Below are 25831 nucleotides of genomic sequence, written 5' to 3' on the forward strand. Positions count from 1 at the left end.
GTATAAATTACAGCGTTATGGTTTCTTTCCCAGTCTTTGATTATCCTAATGTTGCAAAAAAGGGTTAATTTGGCTAGAAATCAATTCTGATTATTAAAGAGAACGCCCAACCATGGAATTACGTTTTGAATTCTGAGTTTGTGTTTCTCCAGACTAATCACTGTTAAACTATGCTGCCTACTACATACAACTGCAGCAGTGAGAAAGGTGATCAGTCATCCTTTGCAAAGGGCCCTCCACCTCACAGCAGCACAAGTCACATTTTTTGTAACCTTTGATCCATTTGAGCTATAAACAATTTATTAGTTAAATCGTCAGATTATGCAGCAGATGATGTATTATGTGGCAAATATGGCAGAGCCATAATTATGTGCAAAACATTTGCAAACTAGGATATTTTGCAATTCATGTTTGAACTGCTCCTGTGGAAAAAGGGAGAAGTACTGATGACAAAAACTCCATGTCTGGGAGAGAAATGGCTTGCGATTCCACTTTTAAGGATATTTGGGACATTCTGTGATTGGAAACATATCCCACTTTGTGAATGTATTGTAATGTCAAAAACTCATATTAAACCTTAAATAAATGTGTGTATCTATTGGTTAAATTAAATAACATAATAAGCTGTAACCGGCTAGTGAAATGGGAAACAAATACTAGAAATTGGGATATTTTGCTCTTTCTGTCACACCTCTGAGTCCTCCCACTGACCCAATCTAAGAGTTACTCCCGCCCTCTGATTCTCCGCCCACAGTTCCTCTACTTTCCCCCCCCACTTCGACCACTGCTTCCATTGTATTTCCTATTATGGGAGGGGCCGCTATCTCGTTCTTGTAAAATGGAGTGCGCGGGGATCTGCTCATTTCTGGAATGGTACAAGCTCATTAACATAGCGCCAGGGTCAACGCAGACGAGAGAACCCCTTATTGGCTCAGGCAGAGGCGTAACTAGACAGAGCCACATTTCGGGGGGGGGGCTACCATCAATTTCGGGGGGGGGGGGGGGGGGGTAATTCTTCCAGTGATAGCCAGAGTGGAGATGCAGGGGCTCTAAGGAGGGGTGAAAGAACAACAAAGCCTCGTTAGCAAGTAAATGGTCTTCTAAAGACTTGTGAAGTACTCGGGTGAGGCTGTGTGTGTGCCCGGGAAGCTGTCTCAACCCAGGCTGACACACACGACGGGGGGGTGTGGGGGTGGGGGGTGAGATTTGAAGCCCTTTCAGCCCAATGGGGGTTGCACACCTGGGCTCAGGTGCATGTTTTCATTGTGTTTAGGGGTCAATGCAGGAGAGGGAGTTTTAGGAAGATGAAAGTGCAGGGTGGAGCTGTGGTTGAGTGGGGGATGGTGCCATTGGGGGCTATGGTGACTGAGGCAGATAGGTAGCATCAATATTTAGATGTAGGGGACACTCATCTGATACCGCTGTAACTGGGAGGTCAGTCACACAGTGAGACATAAGCACGGCCCATGAGGTGGAACATTGTTTTACTCCTTGTGGAGATGGGCTGCGAGAAGGGAGGTGGGATCTTACAAAGCGTTTGTAGCACAAATTGTGGAAACATGTTTTGCACTTTAATTTCCAGCCTCTCTGATGCCTCTCTTCACCTTCACCCCTCCCTTCCTTCTCCCAGGCCCACTGGCAACCATTAACCTATTCAGAGTCGTCATGGCTCGGGCAGAAAGCACACTGGGTGCATTCAGCTGCAGCACACTCCACACTCCATTCCATTAATTTTAGGCTTCGCTACAGAGAGTCCTTGCTGATAGCTAAGGTTCACGTCACCAATAAACAAAAATCCACAGAGTGGGCTTTGGGTCAGCTGCCTCCAGCCACTGAATTGCTTACTTAAAGAGTATTTCCAATTTGTATAAAGCCATATGTGTATAGCGCTGCTTTACATTTTAGAGTGATGATTGGAAAATAGTCTATCTCCACCATCTCATATGTAAAGTTAATGTAACTTCTTATAACCATATTTTCTCTCTGTATTCGATTACTTTGCACCTCCTGCTGACTTTGTGCCTAGTGATTTTGCACCTAAATGTTTTTTGCCCCAAAACAATTTTTTTGTCTTAATTTTATATTTCCACCCGAAAGCGTCTCATCAGACCCAGCTCTTTTTTCATCCAAATCTGATTTTGCAACTAAATTCAATTTTGTTGAAATGTGATTTTGCTCCTAAAAGGGATTTGTACTCCTAAATGTGTTTCCACACGCCTGCTAAATTTGCACTCTATGTATTTTTGCACCCATAAGATTTAGATTCAAAAGGTGATAGTTCACCTTGCGTCATTTACAGAGAGAGTGAATTTACTCATAAATGTGATGCTGCACATTTGTGTTTATAAACGGTTTGCAAACCTATGCTACTGTTGCACCAATGGTGCTTTTTCACGTGAATGAGCTGCCATTCTATCATGTTCATGCACACCAATTACCCTCATGTGACAACTTTCTACGCAGTTTGTCTTTTTTGAGCGATTTTGCAACTTCATATTACACTATTGCCACACTACTATGATAACCAGATCGTGCGACCCAAAAACTGGGACATTTCGCAAAAATAGAGGAAGGGCTACAAATTTACAACAATAAAGTGGCAAAGAATGACAGTCCTCATCCTCATAGACACACAGAAGAGGCACTAGGAAAATAAATAAAATAGAATTTTTAAAGCCAGCATCATACCTGTTAATTAAATTGCTTACTCATAACAGATGCTTACTAGCCATGCTTTGGAACACCTAAAAAAGAGCCTCACACTGTTTCCAGTTTACCCTCTCAAAAAACCAGGACATGAAGCACTTTTACCGCAATCTGCCTGGACAACTGTTGAAAAAACGGAACCATCCGGGCAAATCCGGGATGCCTGGTCACCCTAGTGTCACAATACTCCTGTTTATGTTGTACCAAATGTGATTTTGCACCTCGTTGAATGGGCGTAACATAGGTCCTACAACTCCTGCAGAGAGGGGATGCCCCCAAGCTTCAGAGGGCCCCCTCAGCACAGCACCCAGAGCTCCTGATTGAGTCAGAGTGTGCAAGGTACGTGGAGGGCCCCCTCAAGTTTCGTTACGCCACTGAGCAGAGGAGGCGGAACGAGGTACCCCGGAGGCTCAGCAGTTCCATTCACGAGATTTCCAGCAGCCTTAAGCTTGAATGTCATCACCACGGGGATGAGGCACGTTTTGTAACTTTCCTTCAGCTCAGACTCTGACGCTGGGTGTCCGCACACAACTCCTGCTGGTGCTGCTGGCACTCACTTCGGCCCAGCATCCTCGGCAGGCAGTGTGTGCAGCTCAGCATCCTCACGAGTGACAGAGAGGCTGTGTGTCGCATTCTCGGCAGGCTGCGCGTGCAGCGAGACCCGTCAGCCGCGTGCTCCTCCAGCATCCATAGAAGTGTTCCTGAGCAGGTGAGCTAAGCATCCTTTCCTCCTCAGCCGTGCGCGTCAGACCGGGCCGTTCACGGCGGTGTGCACAGCTCAACATCCCCGTCATGCCGTTTGTGAAAGTCTACTGGGGGCTTCGGGATTCAATCCCATGCTAAGCTTGCCGAGCCGGAGTTTCAAAGGCATCTCTGAGCCCTATTGAGAAGGAAAAGCACGACTTCTGCCCGGTCTCCAGACCCGAGGAACCAAGAGATCTCTGATCGAGTCAGACCCGGTTAAAGGGGCATCCCTGATCCCGCAAGGCCAGAGGAACCAACACATCTCTGATTCCGTCAGACCAGAGGAACCAGGACACCCCTCATCCCGCCGGGCACAGGGGCCTCTAATCTGTTGCATCTCTGTCTTGAAGGAGTCTGGCACCAGAGCGTTGGTCGTGCCTCTTATCTCTTCCCTCGTAGCCTGGGAACAGACAGTGTGAGTGGGGCATTTATGTAGGAGGCAAGAAATTGAACCTTCAGTCCCAGTTCTACTGAGCAGTGCGTGTGTGTGCGCGCGCGTGCGTGCTGATTGCGCTTCTCTTTTAAATGATTGGAGTTCGGTGCGTGGGTGAAAGTGGTGGGAGGTGTGTGTGCCTAGGGTCCGAAGCAGGTGCAATGACGCCCATACTGCTACATTATGATACATATAAATACAGTCACAATTGGGTGCAGCATGTCACTGGCTCCTTTGGGCCGGTGCCACTACACCTGCTGCATTCTTGAGAGCCTCATTTGTGAGTGTAAGGTGGAGAAGTTTGAGCGTCCATACGTGTGTGTGCGCACGCTGCCAAGGCCCCCGGTGGGATGCTTTAGTACTGGTTAGGTCTCGCCTGGCGGAGGCTGCGCGCATGCGCAGTCTGGCTGGCGAGATTAAATGAGATGTGTTATTTTCTGTAAGGCTAAACGGTGGCCAGCCATTGGAAAAGTCGTGTCGGTGACGTCTTTGCTCGGCTTTCTGAGCCGTCCCATTTGGACGACCTCGCCTGCTTTGTGTTGGTCGCAAAAGGTTTCTTATCTTTATGGGGCCAAACACATGGCCCCATAAAGACAAGAAACCTTTTGACAGGCGAGAAAGCCTAGCAAATACGTCATGGCGAGCGCTTGGTTTTTTTTTTGCGATTGCCGGTTCCTTCCTCCTCCTCTGAAGTGCGCGTCTGTCCATGAGCCACTGCTCCGTGCGTTGGCTGAGGGTTGGGGACAGAGAACTGTGGCGGTACTGTACACGGTAAGTGCACGGGAATTACACTCATTCACGCACCTCCTCCGTACACCTGCTGGTCCCCTTGCCCGTGATCGTTAGGGGCTGCAGACACCCCTTTTCCCTCCGAGGCAGCTCCTCCCCACACCGGTGATAGAGGGGACTGATCTGGGCCCTGAGGGGACACTGAACCGCCGCGTACACGAGGACCCTGCTCCTGCTGCCAAAGGAGAGATGCGCCCGCTTCCCACCCTGCACAGACTATTTTTTAGTGACCGCGCCATGGATCCTAGCCAGCCAGCCGGCCCCCTAGAGGCTCTCCCAGCCCCTCTGTTGATGCTCGCCATGCTGCACAGCTCAGCGGAGGTGCGGTGGCACCAGGACTGTCCCTGGCCGCCCAGGGAGTTTGGGGCCCGCTGGAGAGATCCGACCTCCGTCTGTGTGAGGCGCTGTGGAACCGGAGAGCGCCGATCCAGGTCTGCGAGGAGCTAGGGACACCAAGATACGTGCGGCGGCCGAAGGACTGTGCACAAGGTGAGTCCTGCCTACACCAGAGGTCAAGCAGCTGACACCGGCAGCTGCAGCCCATGCCGATTCCCCCGGCCAGTGCCCTGCCTCGAAGCCACGCATTCCAACCATCAATGGCAGGGAAGCATCAGAACTCAGACCGGCTTCTTCAATACCACGGATGCCATTTCAAGATCACCCACATGGCTGACGACAGTTTTTAATATCACCCTAACCGCGTTGCTCTACACTTGCACCAAGCAGAAACGGACCTGCGGAAACAATTACCTACTGCCCCCGGTAGAATTAAGTAAACCTCTTAATTTTATTCCCCGTAAGCTCTTATGTGAAGTGGGTTAACGTTATTTGTGCTTTTTTCGGTTCGAGAGCATGCACTCAATTTAGAACAATATAAATGAATACTTGCATTTTTGGCGCTGCCATGTTTCACCTCTCAAGTGGTCAGCAGATCGCCTTTGAGTACGAACTGCATGAGCCCTTGCGGCCACTTCCTGATTCTTTGGGTTCTGCACTTTCTGCTATGTCTTGTGTTTGTATGTGGGGTTTCTTCATGCTAATTAGCATAAAGAGTGATCCACGCTCTTGTGAACCTAAGAGCCTCCGATTCTACTTTAATCAGCGTAGCAAGCGCACCAACCCACTGATCTTATGTTAGGCCGTTCATTTAAATTAACCCCCTTGCGCCATGCTTATTTTTGCGTCTTTGTCAGGCTTCGTACGTTTTAGCCCCACATGGAGCGACTGCTGTTCCCGGATATGTCATTGATGTTTCTGCACAATCTGTGCTTGAAACAATGAGCCCTGTTCCCTTGGGCGGAATCCTCCCGGGGATTAAGGGGGAGGGGGGCTCTCCAGGAGGTGTTATGGCCAGCATCCCTCCTGGACTCACGCGGTCTCTCTGGGCGTGGGGGGGGGGAGAAGGAATGTGGGTCACTGTGTGTGGAACGGGAGGTGGGGGTGCAGCAGAGCCGGGGATTATGTTCAGTAGCTGTAATATTCTTTCATTCAAAGACACGTCTTGTCCATTTTGGAAGGATGATAGGCGGGGTCGTCATCATCATAATCCTATTTTTAAAGTGCATAATTAGCATAAAGAGTGATGCAAGCTCTTGTGAACCTAAGAGCCTCCGATTCTACTTTAATCAATGTTGCAACCGCACCAACCCATTGATTTATGTTAGGCTGTTCATTTAAATGAACCTCCTTAATGCTTGTTTTAATAGTGCTGAGTGATACTAGTGCTGCCCCTCAGGGCTAAAGTACAGCCCTCCATGCTATATACATGATTATTGTGTTTGTGCAGTGCTGCATGCTGCCGACTCACATAACACAAACCAGGTGCTGCTGCCCGGCCGGGACTGCCCCACAGTGACCCAGTGAGGGGGATTAATACATCGGGGGCCACATGCTGTGTGTGGCAGGGTGACTGAGGTGTGGCGTCACTGAGCCACAGAGCTCTCTCTGCCTGTCTGCAATGTCCAGAGCGCCTTGGAGTGAGGAGTGCAGGACTCTGTGTGTATGTGTGATAAGGGCGCGATGCCTGCAGTGGTGTCGGCTCCTGTGTGTGAGATGAGTGCGTGCGGCCTGCAGTGGTGTCTGTCCTTGTGTGTGTGGCTCTGTGTGTGTGATGAGTGTGTGCGGTCTGCAGCGGTGTCTGCCCCTGGATGCACGTATATGTGTGTGTATGATGGGTGTTTGTGACCTGCAGTGGTGTCTGTCCCTGTGTGGGTGATGGGTGCGTGCTTCTGCAGCAGTGTCTTCCCCTGTATATGTGTGTCTTTGTGTGTGTGTGGCCTGTAGTGGTGACTGGGTGTGTCTGCTTGTGTATGTTAGTGTTTGTATATATAATGAGTGTGTGTGGGTGCTGCATTCGGGTATGTGTGTTTGTGCGTGCGTTTATGCGTGTGTGTGTGTGTGAGAGAGACAGTGCGACCGGTTGTTTACTGTGACTATGCATGGTTGTTTATATGTGCGCGCGGGTAGTAACTGGCGTGTTTTCCTGTGTGTGTGTGTGCAGTTGTTTATGTGTGGTTGTTTATGTGTGGTTGCTCATGTGTGCACTGGTCGAAAGTCGTGTGTTTGTTTTTCAAGGCTGTTTGTGAGCATGTGTGGTGGTGAGTGTGTGTTAATATGCACGTAGCGTGTGCGTTTCGAACCCGCGTCTCATTTTTGTCACGTGGACACAGTTTGTCAGTGGCTGGCGTCTCTGGTATGCTGGCTTCAGAAAACAACTTTCTGTACCAAAGAGCGGTGGAAACCAAAAATATCAAATTTTAAAAAGTGTGGCACGGGTGAGAGACCGGTGTTGCACAAACAACTTCATAAAACCCAATCATTAACTTTACACAGGGCCGCAGCAGCATTCACTAACCATAGAGAGCAAACGACAGCCTTAATGTGCGGTCTTAAAATATATACACATGGGTGTGCGAAAAAAGCATTCAACAATGCTGGTTTAAGGGCACATACACACACAAGTGTAAAAACGCAACGGAGGAGAGAGCGCGACACAGCTCGCTATTGTGTACCATCTAAGTAGCAGCAAATGTTCAATATTAAAGTAAATTTCCCCATATGCGTTTTTGCATTTTTATTCTTAAATTAAGGCTGCTGTAGGGGCCTACATTATGGCCCTTGTTAAGCGACCAGCAACTGCTTTATGTTATATACCTGTATTATGCTCAGTGTTGCTAAACATGAATTTCGGGGAAAAACAAAGTTGAAACAAACGTGACCGCGAAAGCAAGCACGGTGAAAGGTGCTTTGCATGAATGGTGTTACCGTGGTGGCGCCGGTCTGCTTACTTGAAAGAATTGTTAAAGTAGTGTTTGTATGTAGGTATGTGAAAGTGTCCGAGGAGGTGTTAACAGCATGTAGATTTAAAGTGACGGTTGGGTCATTTTTCTTTTTGGGGGGTGGGGGTGAGTAGGGGAGACCAAGGTGGAGTGAGCTGAGCAAAAGAAAGGGTTTGGGTAATGTAAGTGTTTAAAATTAAAATCTTTTTGCGTAAAGGTATAAATATTTCCACGCCCGAACCTCAGATTTTTTTTTAATTTTGTCCGTATGCTCCAAAGCATGTGTAATGTAAAATTGCCGATGTGAGTACCAAATGCCATTTGGTTGATCTAGCACCTAAATGTTAGCGTAGTACACACATAACAGCATTTTTGTGGAATGGAAGTATGTAAATTGTCAATTCGCTGTGCATTAGTTATTTAAAGTAAACTGAGGATAGGCACACCAAAACAGTCCATGGAGGAGACAGCGTGATGCAGCTCGCTACTGTGTACCATTTACGTTGTAAAGAAGTCATTGTGAGCATGCAAAGAGAACATTAAAACATGCATTTACAATGCAATAGGTCCGATTGCATTGCAAATGCTTAAGTTTAATGTTAGACACCAGCCACCCTGGGAATGCTTTCATGAGGTCACTGATCCCCAAAGGGTGCCTTGCCCTCCTCAGCAGACAGTCAGGGGCTGCTGGAGGGACGAGTCCAGCCACTACTGACCCCTCGTCCTGCAGGCTACCACCGCCTGCCACAAATAAAGCACCTTCCACTGAGGGCCTTTTAATCTTTTAAATTTGTGCCTCACACTGGCACAGTTTACTTTGTAGAGATTGAGGAGGTGGGCAAGCTGTGGCAATCAACAGATGCGTTTTGCCACTTCCAGATGTCTAAGGCTTTGGACAAGGGAAGGCTCAGTGTCACACATGGTGGGCAGGCTGAATGAAGGTTACCACATGTGCCATAAATGTGAATATCGTTCTGCTGTTTGATTGCTAATCTCGAACAACATATTGTAGGCACAGTTAAGTTTTATATAGTTTTTTTCACTGGTAGTGTGGACTCACGTCATATGGGATATTTTTTTAGGAAACAACACTTTGTATTCTCAGATTTTATACCCAATTTTTGCAAGGAATAATCAATCAATCTTTATCTTTATTTCGACAATCAGTCATAAAAGTATATATACAATTAACAATAAAAACACAGTAAAATTGATAAAAATATAAAAGAACAAACAACCCTGTGCAAAAGTGGAGGATAATACAATTATATATGTATCAATTATTACAGCAGCAACAGAGGCAGCAACGCCCATTGAACATACCAATAGTGATGAGGACTTTAATGTGACTCCATTAAAAACCAGCTCAAATCAGTTGTCACATTTTAGTGGGAAGGTATGATTTCAAACAGAATTTTCACAGATCCTTCTTTTCCTCCACACAGCTGCAAGGAATGATGACACAGTGAAAACAGTTACAATTGATGGATCTGTTTTAAAAATTTGATAAGCATCCATGCAGTGCGTAAAACCCAAGTTTTTACAAAGTGGAACGATCCAGCACCTCCTAAGCTTTTTGTAAGCCGGGCAGAAAAATAATATATGAAGTTCATCTTCCTGTTCCGCTTCACAGCCAGGACAATTTTTTGGGACGAGCGGAGACCATTTACTTGTGAAAGCTCTTATAGGTAAGGTGCCGTATCTCCATTGGAGATATAGTTTCCTTGAAAATTGTGGTCTAATATAATTTAAAACATGCTCGAACTGATAATGATCTTTGAACATTAAAAATGATTGTGTTAAAATGGAAGATTGAGATTTCTGTATTAGGGCAGTTAATTTACTTTCATAGTACGAGTTAGCCAGGTACTTTCGTGAGATGCTAATGCATGCTGTCGCCGGATTGGACCACAGCTGCGGAAGACCTATTCTCTCCAGTTCCTCTCTTACGTACCTCAGCCAACAATGTTTCCCTGCATTAGGTAATCCCAACATTTCCATAAACTCTTTTCTATAGCCCTCTAGTTCTGGGGTAATCCAGATCCTCCGCCAAAGTGTTAGGGGTTTAAGGCCCAGTTCCTCATCTATAGATCTGAGGCCCAAGTCAAATCTCAATGGCAATAAGGGTGTACTAGTGGGGAGGGCCAACAATTGCCTTAATAATTTGTTCTCTGTGACTGTGATCTCTGGACGGCAATGAAAGCCCCAGAGTTCACCGCCATAGATTACACCACCCCTTGCCTGGAGTTTATATATTTACAGGGGTGGGGCAATTGGTTTGGCACATGATTTATTTATAAGTCTTATAATCCCCCCGGTTGCTTGGGCTAGTTTCAATTGGGCCTTAATTTGATGTGGTACTCATGTCATTTTTTCATTTAAGGTGAGCCCCAGGTACTCAAAGGTCTGAACCCTTTCTAAGCTAGCTCTCCCTATGGTCGGGTTAGGACGTGTCGGTGGTGGGTTAAAGATCATATATTTTGTCTTGAGTGTGTTTATTTCTAGGCCCCGCTCAAGGCAGAATGTCTCGAAGCCATCCAACACCCGTTGAATGCCCATCGGGGACTTAGAAAGCAGAAGGGTGTCATCTGCGAACATAATCGCAGGAACCCGAGAACCAGCAAGCTTTGGGGCATCGCTATTTATGACCTCGTTCAGATGTGTGAATACTCCGTTTACGTAGAGGCAGAAAAGGGTGGGGGCCAACACACACCCCTGTCTGACTCCCCTGTCAACCGGGAATCTAGAAGTTAGGGCACCATTTTTCCCACACCTGACCTGTGCGAAATTACCTTTATGCAAACGAATTATCATGTTCAGTAAAGGTACAGGTATGCCCATCTGCAGAAGGACAGACCATAATTTTTGCCTGGGGACCAAATCAAAAGCCGCACGGAGGTCCACGAAAACAGTATACAACGAACCCCCCTCCACTTTAACGGTTTTCCAGAGTAGCAGTGTCATACGAAAAATCTGGTCAATAGTAGACACCTTCTTCCTGAACCCTGCCTGATATGGGCTCAGGATAGAAAATTCTTGCATCCAGTCCCTAAGGCGGTCCAGAATCAGCCTTGCAAAAACTTTTTGGGGTACATCAATAAGGCTAATAGGCCTATAATTGGCTGGGAGAAGAGGAGAGCCCTTCTTTAAAATTGGGACTATCTCAGCTCCCAGCCAAGTAATAGGTATCGCCATCCCTTTCTGTACTGCATTATACAAAGCCGTTAGGTAGGTAGCCCAAACCTTAGGTTCATGTTAAAAAGATCTCCAGGGAGCTTATCAAGCCCAGGGGCTTTGCCAGCTGGAAGTTTAGAAATTATAGCTAAAGCCTCTTGTTCCCTGAACTCATCCTCATAGGGATCAGAGGTAACTAAGACCTCTTGTTCACTAGACTTATCCTCATATGGGTCAGAAATGGAATTGAACAATACTGGCCCCTGATCTCTATCGGGGATAGAATGATCACTTTCATAAAGGGTTGAGAAAAACTTTTCCCAAATACTGGCAGCGATGTTGGGCACAATCGCCGGTAAAGGGTCAGACGACCCTGTGTTGACAATTTGCCAGAATTTCCTGGAATCTTTTGTTTTTAGTGCCAAGGTTATGTTGGCCCAGTTGTCGCTCTCCCACTCCATCTTGGCATGATGTATTAACTGCCTGTATTCTAGTTGTTTTTTCCTTATTAGCGCTTTGTTGTTAATAAGCTTAACAGCCTTAAGGAGTTCTGAATAGGATTTCCTGCAGGCAGTATCATACCAGGAAGGTCTATTACCGGTCCTTCTTTTTTTAGGCGCTATAGGATTGAGGACATTAGCCAAGACCGTGGTCAATTCCAAATTAAAGTCACTACATTTTTGATATGTTTCAGGTTCAGGGCGCTGTAACGGAAGGGAACCGATTGCTTCCAGTAGCGGAATTGCCTGCTTATACAATTCCGCCACTGAATCTGGATGGGTAACTAATTTTTCCCACCTAACCTTGCGCCTGTTGCTCGATAAGAGGCACCTATCATCTAGGTCATCATTTGAGCTAGCAGAACCAGCAAAGTTGGCCGGGGAAAGAAATACCAGGATCAGTGGATTATGATCACTGTCTTCCCTATCTTCTATCCTAAAGTCAACGACCTTGTCCCATGCGCGACTTTCAACAAATATATAGTCTAAACGAGACTCTTGGCCTGGTTTGTTGTAAGTGCACTTAAATGGGGCATCTGATATTGTGCGGCCATTACATGCCCTGATTGAGTGCTTTAAAGTTAGGGCCATGATTTGGACAGCCAAAGGAGCCCAGGACCTCGGTGAAGGGCCCACTACTTGGGGAATTTTCCAGTGTTCATCCTCCTCCACGAAACCACTATCCGTCAGTCCCAGAAGCGGCTCAAAATGACAGTTGAAATCACCCCCTATAATGAGAGTGGTACCCTGGGGAATTGTATTTAAGAATACAGAAAGTTCTTCAATGGCACCAGACTCCGATGTAATATTTACAGGTCTTGAGTAAATATTAATCACAGCAAGCCTGTAGTCATTCGGCCACTCTAGAATGACACACTGTAAATCTTCTGATGCCGTGTTCAGAACCCTGGGTCGGCATCCCAAATGGGTGCGGACCCAGATTAATAAGCCCCCAGAAGGTCTACCCTTACCGCTCCACCTTGCTGGGACTGAAAAAGAAGCATAACCACTCCGGTGGTGTTCTACCCTAGCCCATGTTTCCTGAAAGAGGCATATATCATTTGTATCTATAAAGGAACCCCATTCAGGACACATTATTTTGTTGGCTAGTCCTACTAAATTACATGACAAAATAGTTAATGTAGCTGAGATCGGTATAGCTTTCAATGTTAGTTCAACATTGCCCTCGGAAATCATTTTATTCTCCGCCATACCTCCTTCTGCTGCAATCCCAGATTGGTCATCGGAAATGGGAGTACCAATATTAGCCCCTAGCTGGACCCTCTGTATACTGTGCGTTGTCCCTGGTCCACCTCTATCCATATCTGACACTGAGCGATCGTGCAAAACAAATTTGCTCGTAGTAGTGCCACTCACCCTCACATAACACCCTAAGTTGGAATTATTAGGTAGTCAGTCAACCCCTTCCAGGCAGGTAAACCTATTATAGTCCAGGTATTGGGGTGTCCTGTTAGAATAATAGGGGATGTTTCTGTTCCCTCTGTTATTGCTTCCACGTCCCACCCTTGTCCAACCCTCTTCCAGTCGCGTGTCCGAACAGTTAACATGGGATGGATAGAAGAAGGACAATGGGAGTGTCCGAATTGTGGAGTCCTCCCCGAGAAACGGACTGGTAAGAATATGGGAAACTATCCCTGGGTCCCTAAAATTGACCACAATACAGTCACCTCTGGAATTTTTCTTGGTTGTTCCCAGCCATGAGACCCTTCTAACCATCAGAATTTCTGTAGAAATCTGTGGGGGGAGAGGTCTGTACTTATTTAGCCAACTTGTTACTTTATTTTTAAGTGAAGGAAGTGATTCAGGTCTTGTATTATTGAGTTCAGGGACTCCTACCAGAACCACTACCAAAGGGGCAGCTTCAGGGGGGAGATTTATTACCAAACCATTGTTCAATCTGTTTTCCTCCGAGATTTGATGTTCAACATTTGCGATAGGTTTTTTTGTCAGCAGCTCGGAGGAAGAAGGAAGGGTAGAATGAATGTTCCCTTTTACAGTGGCCTGGGCTTGAGAGGGGGAATTTTTCGATAATAATGATGGTGTTAGGGAAGGGGAATTAGCTAATTGTACCCTTCTTACATTGACATCCCTCCCCCTTTCATTATTTTCCAGAATTTGAGGGTGGTCTACCTTAGACTCGATGGCCTTTTCTATGTTTGCCAGTCTAAGATCAATTTGAGCAAGTCTGGCAATCATAGGATCCAGTAGAGATTTCAGAATAGTGCCAAAACCTTGTAATTGAGAATCAGCCAATACCCGCGCGTCATCACTAATGATCATAGTGGGAGACTACGCTGCTGGGGGGCTCCGTACAAAGGAGTTGGTACGATCATTGACTGCAGAGGAGATCATATTAGCTTTTGCCCTATCTTTAGGGATGGGAAGGAGTGCAGAATTAGATAGTCTTGCCTTCTTCCCACCCCCAGCCTGTGTCCCTCGCTTTCTTTTTGGGACTGCCCCCTCCCTTTTGCCACGTGATTGAGATGAACTAGGCACAGGACCAATAAGAGACGGGACTTTTACTATAGTAGGTGGCTCTAAAGCGGTAAGAGCCGATAGAGAAGGACTATTGGGAGCGGGACAGGCCCCAAGATCAGGCAGCATAATTGATTCAGAATGGTCGTCATTAGAAACAACATTGGGCAGTGGAGTGCATCTATCAGGCGTTCTCACATTCGCTATATGGCCCAGCGACGATCTTTTAACATTGTCAATGCCCTGGGAAAGACGACGTTCCAAAATGGTGATCTCGTTTGATAACAAAGAGTTAGCTCTGATCAGAAAACAATTCAGGGTACCCGCCATGGTTACACTAGACGACTGAGCTTTACTTCTTGTCTCCCTGCCCGACATTGGCCTGAATATTCACAATACTGTCACCCTGGAAAACCAAACAGTAACACAAATACCTCCGTTAACAACAGCCCAAGAGGGATGGCCCGGTCTCGCACGGTCTTTGACGGGCTAGAACGGGACCGCCCTTGTCTCGCGCTGCGTTAGCCCCTTGCTGTATTTGAGGGCTCCAGGTGCCCTCTGGTGACGCCGGTTCACAGCGCGAGTCAGGGCCTTCTGGGAGTTGTAGTACCCAGTGATGATACTGATCCCCTCACGGAGGTGTAGCAGTCACTACAGTCACTACAGCCGAGCAGAGCCTAATATCGGCCGTTCACCTCACAGCAACCAAGGAAATTGTAAGCGCGTCCCGGTGCACCCGCTCAACAATGAAGATGGGGGAGAGTTCAACTGCGGGGAGTGCTTTCACAATCCACCTGTCCAGGAAGAGTTACTGCTCCTTCCCCCCGACCCCCCTCTGGAACCCCCACAGAACGCTCCACAAGTTCCACTTTACCCTGTGTAGGGCACCTCACCTCAGAGGGAGACCGCCATCCGATCGCTGCCACCCGTCCCCAGGAGCTCCTGCTGCCGTACACCGCAAGGGCAAGGGATTCCTTCTTCCCCACCCCCTGGAGCTTCTGAGAGCTCCAGTATCTCCGGACTTTGCCTCCCAGAGGACGTCTGTTCCTCGGCCTCAACCACCACACCTGCGCAGCTGACCTGGTTTCGGGGCTCCTCTCAGCAGGGACGCCGTCAGTCCATTCATAGGGCCCGATCAGACCCTCCTAATTTCAAGTCTCTCGCGCCCGCCTCATAATATCACAGGCGGGACGGCAGGGCACCACTGGATCGTCCTGTCCACAGCTAGAGATCACTCCGGACTTCGGCCGCCACAGCCACACACCCCCACACCGTCCCGGATCTCCGGGGTCAGAGGGAGCCGCCCTCAAGTCCCGCAGGCTCTGCGCTCAGGGAATCCGGAGCAGCCGACAGCTATACAAATGCAGAGTCCAGCCGCCGCCGCTGCTGCTCGTCTCTGCTATGAGTCCAGCGTTCGGTCCACTGAGCTTCAAACTCTGCACTGGATAACGTTTACCAGACACTTTCGGTAAGTGGCGTCAACTGTTAATAAATCTTAAAGATTCTTTTAGACCAATGTAAACGGGACCGGGTTGGGAGACTTCTGCTGCACGGAATAAAGTAAGACTACATATACCAGAATGCAGCATGCTGTGGAAAATAAAGCCAGGATAGGCTCACATAAAAAGCTTTCCATGGCAGCAATGGAAGTTCATAACTTCTCCAAAAGAGTATACATTAAGTTATTGGTAAACATAATTTTTGCTTGCTAGATAATAATTTACTTGTTTGTCTCTAGGCAGGGTGAATGACTAAGTCTTAGGGGTTCACATCAGTTTAGAGGGGTTTCACGTGGACAACATTGCCATATCTAGTGGTTTTTCAGTGGTGCATGAACTGTAGGTGACAACAGATGTGCCAATGTTATGTTACCAGATTCTATAAAGCGCACATCCGCCGAAAGGCCTCTCGGCGCTAGAGCTACAGAAGCAATACTACAATTAATCGTAAGCCATCCTAAAAAGCCAGGTCTTCAGGAGTTTCCAAAATATGAGGGAAAACTGGTGTCGGAAGGTAGGGTATTGCAGATGTGGGGCTCAAGTTTTGAAAAACTGGCATTTTACTATCGACGTATTTAGGCTTTTGTTATTGTTCATTTTGATTTGCCTTTTTTACTGTGCCTTTTTTTCCTGCCACAAACTTTTTTGCCAGTTAATGTTTTACCATTAGGCGTTGTTACAGTAGGTGAGGTAAAACAAGCATTGAAAATGCAATATGTCTCGCCTTTGAGTAAGTTAAAGCCATTTGCTTTGCTAATGGTATTGTATGGCAAAGCAAATGGCTTTAACTTAATGAAAGGCGAGACCTATTGCATTTTTAATGCTTGTTTTTAAAAGCAGCCCTTTACACGCGGTGCCTTTAATGCACATCTCTGGGGGTGAAGAGAAACTGCAAGTGCCGGATTAAGTTCTGAGGGCTAAAAGCCCCCACTGGCTGATGGTGTCACGTGGGCCGGGCCTTTTGGCAGCTATATGCGCGTTTGTAGGTGCGGGCCCTGCGAGAGCGCGTGAGATTTGAATAGGTGCACCTGCTTTAAGGAGATGGGTGCTCTATATTTGAGTTTTAAATATCGGGAGCTGCGTGCATGTGTACGTATGTGTGTACAGTGTGTAGGCGCATTTTTGGGTGAGGATGTGTCTGGGAATACAAGGCGGTAGAAGCTGTGTCTGTAAGGAGGTTGCATATGTGCTGCAAAAGAGGGATGGGAGAGTGTGGCTCTTAACTTGAGTGAGTAGCTCACCCTGCCCAGTTTTTTTCTTTGTGTACTCCTATATACACGCCTATTTTTTCTCATTATTGTAACTCACTCATCCCAAAATAATGTCGGCTGCATGGGCTACTAATGCATAGACGGGAAACGTCGAAGTTGTCAGTGAAATCACAACCTTTCACTAAATGTCACAGGATTTTGCTCAACTTTGTTAGATTTTGCGAACTGTTCTTGTCGCTATTTCGTCTGTAAATGCAACACAAGGGCCTTTCTCGTCTTCAAAAGTCACGCTTGGAGCCAGTGCTTGAGTGGTTGGAGGAAAACATGTCTCCAGTAAGACATTTTACGTTCAAACTGTCTTGCTCAGCTGGATACACTCAAACTTTTGTGCTAGTTAAGTTGAGGAAATTCTGAGCTTAAGCGATATTGATGCCCCCAAGTTGGCGGGAAGGAAAATCCCTACACTAATGTTTGCTGATGACACCTTGCTTCTCTCCAGAACTCCCATGGGGATGGGAAGAGTTCTGGATGGTTTTGCATCCTTTTGTAGGAAAAGGAACTTAGCCATCAATGTAAGCAAAACCAAATATATGGTGTTTCATGCAGACACTACTAACCACCCTACACCCAAACTGGACGGCCAGCCCTTAGAACGAGTCACCACATTTGATTATTTGGGACTGACCCTTAATAATAAAATGACCTGGGGAACTCAGATCTCTAAAGTAAACTTGAAACTTGTCCAAATAACCGGGGGAATCACAAAGATGTTAAAAAACAGCCACCTCAAATTGATCAGCCCACTTGTTGAGATTTACAAAACTCAGGCTCGGGGCGTTGTAGCCTACGGAGCAGAACTATGGGGCCATACCCCCTCCCCGATTTTACTTAAGTCAGAAAACAAATTTTTTAGAAATATCCTTGCACTTCCAACGAGCACTCCTATGCAGCCACTTAGGATGGATCTAGGCCTCCGACCGATTACGGATATGGTTGCTTCCAGACCAGTAATGTATTGGCGCCGCCTGTGGAGTACCCCTGAGTTGGTAAATTTTCAGGAGGAACTGAAGTCCATTTTGTCAATTCCAATGGCTGGCGCCATTCCCTGGCTAGCTCATATAAAGAAATCACTCAGGGAGATAGGGAGAGAAGATCTCTGGCATTCGCCTGAGCACGTATGCTCTTCTCTTCCAAAGCGATCCCTGGCTAAAATCCTGGAGGAAAGAAATTTGACCCACCTTATTTGTAGTGCTACCATAGCTAATTTGACCTCTGCATTTTTAGAGGCCAAAATTAGTTATAAATTTGAGCCCGTAATAGACCTGATACAACCTGTCTTGGCCAAAAAGTTATACCTTCAGTTCAGGCATGGCTCCCTCCCGCTTTTTTCAAGAACAAATAAGTGGTCGGGCTCAGCCCGGCAATCTTGCCCTGGTTGTGGTACCCCGGAAGAAACTGAAGCACATGTTCTTTTTTTCTGTCCGGCATATATCTTTCCGCGCAGAAAATGGATTATCCAATTGGCCAAGAATATTGGGGCTAGACATTGTATGGAACTCCACAGGTTGTTAAAGTATGACACCTCTCCCCTATATGCTACTGTAATCGCAAAATTTCTTTTTTCAATGTGGCTAATTAGAAGGAAACTGCTACCTCACCAAGGTTAACTTGATCTTACTATCTGCATTTTATTATTTGTTTTTATACCATGAAATGTTGAATGACAGTTATTAGATTATTGTTGTATTAATTTTTTAATAATATTATGTCTTTTATGCACTTTTATGGCTAAAGCCGAAATAAAGTTTTCTGACTGACTGGCTAGTTAAAATTTCACAACATTCACAAACGCTGCAAGATTTCGCCTGACTAAAACTGTTTGGTCCGCAGCTCTTCGGTTGTATCTGTGTGAGTAGCGGCTGGAAGCGCCATTCATCTATCAATCCGCCCAGGTAAGAGCATTGTGTGTAACAGGGTTGCACCTGTTGTGTTCTTGTGTCTAAGGAGCCTACAGCAATGTGTCTGTGTCCGAGTTGGGAAACGACGAGCGTGTCCCGGTTTGACAGTGACAGAGTAATACGTTTAAGGGAAATGGAATTGAGAAGCTTGAAATATTCTGCGTGTTCGTGTGTGTTTAAGAGAGTGGGCAGGGCCGAGTGTGACGGGAGGACGTAAGTCTAACCACGAGGCTCGCTTTGACCTTGAATCCCAGCGTGTGAAGCCTGCTCCCTGTTCACTGTGTAGCCGTAGTCGTGCTGTGAGCTCATCTGTGTTGGGAAGCGCTGCACCGGCCATGTGGGGCATAGGAAAACCCCCAGTGGAAGGAGGACAAGAGAGGTGTAAGGATGGAGGGACCATCAGCTACCTCGCCTGGCACCAGCCCTAAGGGATGGTGCACAATTTTCATGTAGACATATGCATGATTTGCCCCCACCAAATTTACCTTGGAGACTGTCAAGCTCCCTCGCTTTCCCACTCAGTGCCATACGGGGCCGGTATGAGCAGCTTATCCAAGGCTGCTCTTGACCCCCAGTTCCAGTGCTTCATTTTAGCTGGTGAGTGAGGCCCAGCGGCACTCTTTTTTTGGATCGGCACTTATTTTTCCTCATCATTTATTTACTGAGAGCATAAGAGCGAAAAATACACAAAATGGAACGACGGAGAAAGACGGGAAAACCGTCACAAACAGAGAAAGCAGGCACTTCAAGACAGGACCCAGGCCGGGGAAGGCAAAGCCGGACCCAATAGAGGCCTGGGTTAGAACGCCGGCCGGCGCCGGGACCCCTCCACGCCACGCCCCGCAATTAGGAAACCCGGCTAGGCCGGGGAGGGCACGGATAGGCCCACAAACAAAGGTAGCTCCCCCCCCAATCAGGGGGCGAGAAAGGTAGGCAAGGGGGAGGTTAAGAGGGCCCAACGGCCCAGGAAATCCCATTTTCAAGTCTCCCCCTCGCGTAAGAAGAAGAGAAGCCGCCATGTTTGGATCTGAGCTGCAGGAAGAATGAAAGGAATGAAGACGTGGGCATACCTGGAGGCGACCATCGCATCCCCCTTTTTGGCGCCAAGAAACCAGCTCTTCAAAGACTCGGAGGGCTCCAGCGACGTCCCATCCCACGCTTGCCAAGAGACGGCGATTGCAGGAGCGACGGGGGAGATCGCGGCGGAAGACCGGGAGAGCGGGCTCAGACGGGGTCCAGACTAAGATGGGGCCTGGCACCGGCTTTCCCACCCCGACGGCAGCGGGCGTTCACAGCGCCTTTCACAAGGAAGCGAATCAGCTGGCCGCAAAGTACCGCCAGGCGACTCGGTGCCGGAAAAGTACGGGAGGTGTGGAGCCGCCTCCGCCGTAAGCAGCACAGACCGAGAGGCGTAAGCGGGGGCCTACACGTGGCGACAGGCGCTGCCTGCTTTCCAGAGAAGTACCCGGTTACCCGCACACCCCTGAGGCAGGAAGTCCGAAGGGAACAACGGCAGCGGGGGTTTCGCGCCTTAGCAGAGAAGACGGAAAGGAAGGCCACGCCAGCGCACAGAGGGCACAGAGAGAAAGGATTGCAGGGAAGCTGACCGGAGAAGAGGACGACGCAAGGACGCTATGGGGCATTTCGCGCCTTTGGGCGAAAGACAAAATGCGGCTTTCACCCCCGCCTCATCTGTTGTCGAGGATACGGGCAGGGTCCACCATAGATAAAGGACTCGCGGGCACCTGGAGCCAATACGGCGGTGCCCGGATCAACAGGGACACCGGCCGGTGGTTTGCGAAGAGTTGGATCAAATGCTGGGCAGTATGCCGACACCGCCACCACGGAGGCACCTGGAGTCAGAACAGCGGTGCTCGCGAGAACGGACCCCGGGGCGGTTTGCAGACTTTGAACAAGCAGATGGTGTAAGATCACGGCAGTAAACGAACCACGCGGGTGTCGGTGCGGGCGGCGGTGCCCCCGAATGGAGGAAGACTGGTGCGGGCGGCAGTGCCCCCATAGCGTGCCCGGAGGCAAAACTAAAAGGAAAAAGGTAAGGAGCGGGGCTGCGCGAAGCAGGGGGACGACCGACTCAATTTGGGAAGAAAGGGTTGCGGCCAGCCACTAACAATCGCTGAACACCCCAACCCGGCATTGACCGCGGAAAGAAGGTAACCTTACGTGTGGTGGGTCAACCGCAAAAGGGTGGAACAGGGTTCGAGCCCGGTAAACAGTCCAGAGCCTTCCCGGCCTGGGTCCAATCTCGGAACTGCTCTGGGAAGAAGACAGGGCCGGTTTTGGTGCTGGTGGCGCCCCGTGCAACAATGCTTTGTTGGCGCCCCCACCACGGATTCTCTCACTGGCACCCGGTAACAATAGGTGGGTAAATCTGTATATAGGAATGAGCCATGAGCCAAAGGTCTGAGAGCGTAGGAGTCACATGTCACCCATACTGGTGGCAGTATAGTTTAAGAGTGATTGGCGTGGAGAAGCACGAACGCAGAGTCGGGAAAGAGACAGCATAGTCGGGAGTTTTTCTTTAACAATGGGGAGCGATTTATAGCTCAAGTAACCCTCTTTTACGACATTAGTGAATGTCCTAATGTATATTTTGCGGTTTATATGCAGTTCTGGGATGAAAGTCGATAGCCCTCTATTCAATATTGGAACTTTAAGTTATAAATTGCAAGTAAAAGAAAGATGTCTTTTTTGAAAGCAGTAATCCGCTGAGCTGGTCACATCATATGCAGTCGGTAATCTACTTGGTACGCGTTCTTTGCAGCGGGCGCATTAAACCGCTGCACTAACTTCACTAAGGCAAAACCCCAACATTACAAGACACTCACCGATCCCTCTCCGGGAAAATAATTACTCGCACGGGTTTCTCTTGACATTCACGTGAGGCCGGGTAAATGGGAATGGGACTTGTACCGTTTGCGGGTATATGGATTTCTGGGATGAAAGTTTATAGTTTTCTAGTCAATATTGGGACTTTACGTTATAGATTGCTCATAACAAAAGATGTCTCTTTTGGAAGCATTAAGCTGCTGATCCGTCTGCATCATATGCAGTCAGTATTCTACTTGGTACACGTTCCTTGCAGCGGGCACAGCAAACCTCTGCACTAACTTTACTAAGGAAAAACCTCAACCTTGCGAAACACTGATCTCGCTCCAGGAAGATAATTAATCGCATGAGTTTTTTCGTGACATTCATGTGCGGCCGGGTAAACGGGAAGGGGACTTGGATATTTTGCGGATGGATGCAGGTCTGGGATGAATGTTAATAGCTCACTATTCTATATTGGAAAGCAGTAATCTGCTGGGCTGTTTACATCATATGCAGTCGGTAATCGACTGGATATGCGTTATTGGCAGCGGGCACATGAACCCCGGCACTAACTTCACCGAGGCAAAACATCAACCTTACATAACACTGATCTCTCTCCAGGAAGATAATTACTCACACGAGTTTTTTCTTGACATTCATGTGAGGCCGGGTAAATGGGAATGGGACTTGTATATTTTGCGGCGTATATGCAGTTCTGGGATGAAAGTTAATAGCTCACTATTCTATAGTAGGGCTGTAAGTTATAAATTGCAAGTAGCAAAAGATGTCTATTTTGGATGCAGTAACCTGCTGATCTGTCTTCATCACGTGAAACGGTGCGATGACAAGGATTTATTCGTCGGACGGGAGCGGTATTGTGGTAGATTGGGGACAAACATGCACTAGCAGAGGCAAGCCTAGAGGCACCAGGAATGCGATCGTAAACTAAAAACTGTGTCTTGCTTGCGACATGCTGGCTCCCAGAATCAAGAGTCTTTATGTCGGCATTATGCCGCAGGATGCCCACTCTGCTGTGCCCCACCAGAGGGCAAGGCCAAACCAATCCATCCACCTCCAGTAGATAAATAGCAGGTTTCAAAAGGTGGCCTGCTTATCAAGGTCAGCCTCAAGCACCCGCGATGGGAAGCTTGACAACAAATCCCATGCTGGTTGGGCACAGCCATGACAAATGACCCAATTACCACACAAGTCCCAGTACCTTGCAAAATACCATTCAGAAAAGAATCAACCTGTACCGCCATATTAAGTTGCCAAACTAGCAGCGATAAACGCAATTACATGGAGTACACAGGGAAATTTGGCTCTTGAGAGACCTTCCTTAGCTGGAACAAACCAGATGTATAGTGTCCAGCGGATGTGCAACTAGCCGATCGTTGCCAGAATATTATCGCACATAAATTTGGGGTGCGAAATATTGTTAATAAATATATATTGCCCTATTGGAGTTAATGGAAATTCTGCATCCAATGAGACGGTATGGCAGGTAGCAATATTTGAGAGATGTTTTCCCAGACGATGTTTCGGGGCTATGGTATTCTGTTATACAAGCAAAAACATTCTGAGTTTTCTTTCTTTATTAAACAAAGATCTGTGAGTTGCAGGTCACTGCAGTTAAAAGACAAGTTGGTAAGAAAAAACAGAGCAAAAAAAAAAAAAAATACGTATAGTGGTGGTACCATTAATAGTGGGGCATACATAAGATATGCGAGCGATGTGTCCCTGAGGTGTATAGGACAACCCAATTCTTGTAGTCATACTAACTATTATAATTTTCGAAAAGAGCAAAACCCGGACAGGGCAGTGAAAAAGCTACTCATGGTCAGGGCAATGGTCAAGTCAAGACCCTGGGGAAGCCGCGTTTCGGCTAGGGGAGGGCCCCGTAAGAAAAAGTACAACAACCTGGTCTAAAGGGCTAACAAACAGCAGAAAGGGACCAGGACCGCCTGGGGCTAGAACAATCCAGACTGCGGTGGGAACAGATACACAGCTGAGGCCAGAGGCCAGCAAACCAGCCTGGCGATGGGAGGGCAGCATCCTGCAAGGCTTCGCAGGGGCATCGCACCGCTCGCGGCACCCAGAAGCATATTGGCCAACCTCAGGACCGCCCAACTGAAATAGGGAGAAAAGCGGGGCGGAGGTGGTAAAGGGAGCAAATGTTGACCATACAGCCTCAAGTACAGAGTAAACGAACGCGAAGTGGGGGCCACGTCCTTCCTAGCGGCTGAAGGGTAGTAAAGACGTACTGAGACCGATACAGGGCAGCTCCATCCAAAAAAGAAAAAAAAAAAAATAATAATTTTCCTGCAGAGCGAGGCATTTCTGCAAATTGAGGCAGGGGATCTCTGCCCGTGAGAGGCATGACCACCCGCTTACAGTTAAGGTCATGACGACATATTCCTACGATCCGCGCTGAGGCATACGCCACCAAGCAACCAGCCTGGCGGCAAAAATGGGCAAAACAATGTCCCCAATGTCAATTACGAAAAGCTAGTCCAGTATACCTACGCCATGCAGCAAGCATAGTTAGAAAAAAATCCTGAAGAGAGCTGAACACCACCAGGGACAAAGCTTACAGTGCCCAGGGCTGGATGTCAGGCAGCACGGGTTCATAAACTGGTAGTAGTCAGGGCAACACCTTGAGGAGGGGGTATACCAAACGGGGATAGGAATAGACAAGTTCACGTCGTACATCGTGGGCATATTCGAGCTAGGAGGTGGCGAGTAGGTAGCGAGGTCAGGCCGAGCTAAGGGGGGAGCTCCCTCCGATCGAAAAACCGTAGAGAGCGTGGCGGAGCTGACACGAGGAACCTAGTAGAGAACGAAATTACTAGGAGATAGATGAAAGGCTCACACAGTGTCCTTGGATGCCTCACGACAGGGGCACCGGGGAACCATTGGGCGGCGTGCCGCCAGAGAAAGAACAGAGATGACACTCCCGCAGGACCCCGGGGATGCCTTACGGCAGGGGTACAGACGGAGAAGATGACAAGGACCCAGCCGCAAGAAAATAGAGTAGATGCTCAAGTAAGGTCCTTGGGATGCCAGACGGCAGAGACCCCTGGGAGAAGGGAGGGCCCCGAAAGGATACAGGACGAGCGGGACGGCACTTGCAGCCCGGGCATGCCCAGAAAGGGACACCCTCCAAATCGGTAGCAAGTTGAAGCCTAGACCCGTGAATCGAAACACAGGGATTGGGGCCCCTCCATCCTCTCCCAGGCAATTGAGGCGGCTGGGTCCAGAATGCGAATAGAGGAAATAATGAACAATAGATAAAAGTGAAACATGGTCATTGAAGGACTATAGTAAGACCATGAATGTTTGAAATTTGAAATATGAAGATTTCATGTTACCAAATGTTTGTTGTGAAAATAAAACTGCGACCTTTTCAGGCACCAAGAAGTGGTCAAGTGCTAATTAAGGGAAAAGCGCGCAGCGATGGCAACAACCATGGGGGAGCGGGGAGGGAGTACTCGCCACCTGGACGGGGTTAGGACCCAGGCCGGGGAAGGCAAAGCCGGACCCAATAGAGGCCTGGGTTAGAACGCCGGCCGGCGCCGGGACCCCTCCACGCCCCGCAATTAGGAAACCCGGCTAGGCCGGGGAGGGCACGGATAGGCCCACAAACAAAGGTAGCTCCCCCCCCAATCAGGGGGCGAGAAAGGTAGGCAAGGGGGAGGTTAAGAGGGCCCAACGGCCCAGGAAATCCCATTTCAAGTCTCCCCCTCGTGTAAGAAGAAGAGAAGCCCACCCACCCACACCTATGGATACGGGCGTCGCAGCCGTAGGGGGAAAGGGTAGCAGAGCTGACACGAGGAACCTAGTAGAGAACGAAATTACTAGGAGATAGATGAAAGGCTCACACAGTGTCCTTGAATGCCTCACGCCAGGGGCACCGGGGGAGCCATTGGGCGGCGTGCCGCCAGAGAAAGAACAGAGATGATACTCCCGCAGGACCCCGGGGATGCCTTATGGCAGGGGTACAGACGGAGAAGATGACAAGGACCCAGCCGCAAGAAAATAGAGTAGATGCTCAAGTAAGGTCCTTGGGATGCCAGACGGCAGAGACCCCTGGGAGAAGGGAGGGCCCCGAAAGGATACAGGACGAGCGGGACGGCACTTGCAGCCCGGGCATGCCCAGAAAGGGACACCCTCCAAATCGGTAGCAAGTTGAAGCCTAGACCCGTGAATCGAAA

The 25831-nt window shown here is 48.2% G+C and overlaps 1 protein-coding gene and 1 long non-coding RNA gene across 3 annotated transcripts in view; one reads left to right on the forward strand and one right to left on the reverse strand.

The window, feature by feature from the left end:
• Positions 1-25831, reverse strand: part of LOC146871779 (uncharacterized) — a 490516-nt gene that overhangs the window by 329087 nt on the left and 135598 nt on the right. The window lies entirely within an intron of this gene.
• Positions 4579-25831, forward strand: part of LOC146871781 (uncharacterized) — a 77686-nt gene continuing 56433 nt past the window's right edge. The window contains exons 1-2 of the long non-coding RNA XR_014981067.1: positions 4579-4654; positions 18721-18782. This is a non-coding gene — a long non-coding RNA (uncharacterized LOC146871781). The remainder of the gene's footprint in view (positions 4655-18720; positions 18783-25831) is intronic.

Source organism: Triturus cristatus, chromosome 1_1, assembly GCF_964204655.1.
Source record: "Triturus cristatus chromosome 1_1, aTriCri1.1, whole genome shotgun sequence".
Taxonomy (NCBI): domain Eukaryota; kingdom Metazoa; phylum Chordata; class Amphibia; order Caudata; family Salamandridae; genus Triturus; species Triturus cristatus.